Source organism: Mastomys coucha, unplaced genomic scaffold, assembly GCF_008632895.1.
Source record: "Mastomys coucha isolate ucsf_1 unplaced genomic scaffold, UCSF_Mcou_1 pScaffold16, whole genome shotgun sequence".
In the NCBI taxonomy this organism is placed as follows: domain Eukaryota; kingdom Metazoa; phylum Chordata; class Mammalia; order Rodentia; family Muridae; genus Mastomys; species Mastomys coucha.
Window position 1 is genome coordinate 53,981,793 of NW_022196898.1, and position 3,194 is coordinate 53,984,986.

The following is a 3,194-nucleotide window of genomic DNA, read 5'->3' on the forward strand; positions in this document are numbered from 1 at the left end:
ACTGATGACTCTTTATTTTCTACAGTCCAGCTGTTGCCCCCCTCCCAGTCCCTTCTCCCACAGTTCCTCAGCCCATTCCTTCTCCCTACTGTCTCCAAGAGGATGTTACCCCACTCCCACCAGGCCTCCCCACTCCCTGGGGCTTGGAGTTTCTCCAGGGTTAGGCATGTCTTCTTCCACTGAGGCCAGACCCAGCAGTCCTCTGCTGTATATGTTAGGGGCCTCAGATGAGCTTGTGTATGCTGCCTGGTTGGTAGTAGCTTAGTGTCTGAGAGATCTCAGGGGTCCAGGTTAGTTGAGACTGCTGGTCTTCTTATGGGGTCGCTCTCCTCAGCTTTTTCCAGCCTTTCCCTTATTCAACCACAGGGGTCCCTGACTTCAGTCCAATGGTTTGGTGTAAGTATCTACATCTGTCTCAGTCAGCTGCTTGTTGGGCCCCTCAGAGGACAACCATGCTAGGCTCCTGTCTGTAAGCACACCATAGCATCAGTAATAATGTCAGAATTGGAGCCTCCCTTTTTTTTTTTTTTTTTTTTTTTTTTTTTTTTTTTTTTGAGACAGGGTTTCTCTGTATAGCCCTGGCTATCCTGGAACTCACTCTGTAGAGCAGGCTGGTCTCGAACTCAGAAATCCGCCTGCCTCTGCCTCCCAAGTGCTGGGATTAAAGGCGTGCGCCACCATCACCCGGCACTGAGTCTCCCCTTGAGATGGATCCCAAGTTGGGCTGCTCACTGTTAGCAACCCTCAGTCAGAAATTCTGATCCAGAATTGTTCCTGTCTAAACTGTAGCTACAAAAATGGAGAGGAAGTGTGGATATTCTTTATAATTTTGTATCATTTACACAGCTGATTTTATTTAAACCTTTACTCCAAAGTTTATCCACAATGTCTCAAAAGTTTTAGTCAAATGTTTTGCTGAAACCAGAGCACTACACGCTTATGTTCCTGCCTTCATCTCCATTAGTTTTATGAAATATGAGAGGGGTCATGATGCTTTGGGGAAATTTTCAGTAAGTCAAGTAAGATATATTAGTATTTTGTTTTCCCATAAGAATAGGCTAAATGCTAAGAAATATTTTCTAAATGCCAGTAGATGTGTGACATAAGCATTGGCTTTTTCCCCAAGTACTGAAGGAACAGGATTGTGAACAAACAGATGGACAAACAGCACATTGGTTTTCAGTGTAGCCCCCATTTAACATGACTATTATCAACCACTATGCATATAGAGTCAGAGCTGCCAGCTTTGGGGTATGGTCACCCCTGAGTTAGTCAGAGGTCATTTCTGCCTGGTAGCTGTTGTTCTGTCTTGGTTTTCTTAGCACCATACACCTCTGTGCATATGGAGAGGTCAGGTACAGATTTGCAGGCAAATTACACTGAGAGCTAGTGTTCCTGGCAGCAGTCAAGTAGGGCATCTCAGCCATATAGAAAGGCTCAGAAGTACAGACGAACATTTCATATCAAGGTTTTTCTTTTTTTTTCTTTCTTTCTTTCTTTTTTTTTTTTTTTTTTTTTTTTTTTTTTGTTTTTTTCAAGACAGGGTTTCTCTGTATAGCCCTGGCTGTCCTGGAACTCACTCTGTAGACCAGGCTGGCCTCAAACTCAGAACTCTGCCTGCCTCTGCCTCCCAAGTGCTGGGATCAAAGGTGTGCACCACCACTGCCCGGCCTCATATCAAGGTTTTAAAAGAAAAACCAGCAGAGCCTCAGGCCATGAGGTAGAAGGAGCCTGACAAGGCTGAGGCTCCAGAAATCAACTGTAGTACCAATAGCTTATAGATCAGGTTGCAAGAACTGGAGCGCAGGACTAGTGAGTGAGTGGGAACCATGGTTATTAGAGTGAAAAAGCATTAGAGGTCATTAAAGCAATGCTACAAGGTGTTGCTAACCCAACTTGCTGGCCTTGGGAGACTTGCTAATTCTCTGATTTAGGTCAAAAGTAGTCCTGGGAATGAACGTACATGGAGCAGATAGGACTCAGGGGGCCCCATGGATGATAGAGTGCAGGAAGCTCTGGGGTCTGTTTCATAATAAAGCCCATTCTTCCTCACTGCACCGCACACACACATACACACACACACACACACACACACATGTTCTACATATTTTGTCTTCTTTGATACCCAAATAAACTACTGGTTTAAAAATTATGTGGTTTCTTGCTTATTTCATCCCACAAATGAAGGACAAAAGTTAAACAGATTTGACCACTGGGCACCATGGTTTCCATGAATCCTCCATTGCACGGAGATCTGCTTAGCACCTCCTCTTAATCCATGTACAGCAGCATCTGTCTCTGAGAGAGGTCACACAGTCTGAGACCATCTGGAACAGAGAAAACCAATGAATCAAAGCAATCTGATTTACGCTTAAAAAAACCCTTTTCATTATTGTTATGTTTCTTTAAAATTGGTTCTTAGGTATGTATAATCTTATTCATATACCTAAGGCTCAGGTCACCTCATAGTTGGCTCATGTGTTTGCCCAATAGACCCACGGTCTGAACTCTATATCATGTAGAAAACATGCTATTTTAGTGTGTTTACTCCACCTGTTCACATGAGCTGCCTGGCAAGTGTCACTGCTTTTGAGCATCTTGCTCTTTTGGGCAACTTTCTAATGATATCTGTAAGTAATTAAACTTTTATACAAGCTATAGTTTTCACATGACCTCTTTAGTTTTCATAAGTTCCTTTGAAGAATGAGCTATTATGGGAAACAGGCTTTCTTTTATGTGTGGAAACTTAGGGGCTCAGTAGCTCATCCAAAATTATAAAACTTCCTAAAGAGTAGCCAAAAGCTTTAATCCAAAGCCGAAGCTTTGAAACTTTTTGATACAGTTTTCCTGATAATCTTGCATAGGTAGATCCCATCATGTAGTAGATCTCTACCTCAATGGGGGAGCTGGATACCAGGAAATGGGATCAATTGCCAGACAAGTCTCGGGGACACTATTTGTCTTTGTTAATAGCCTGTGGTGAAACACTCACTCCCTGCTAGTGTCAGGTCAGGGACATTGCTTTGTTGACTCTGAGAACTACAGCTGTTCTGGAGAGGGAGTGAAAGTTTTCTGAGGTCACTGTGACTCTTGAATCATTGTTTCTGTCATGGCGCATATGTGTAGCTGACTCCATGCCAAATATGAGGCAACTCTTTTAAATAGGCTTGATCTCCATCCCCATAGCTACCAGG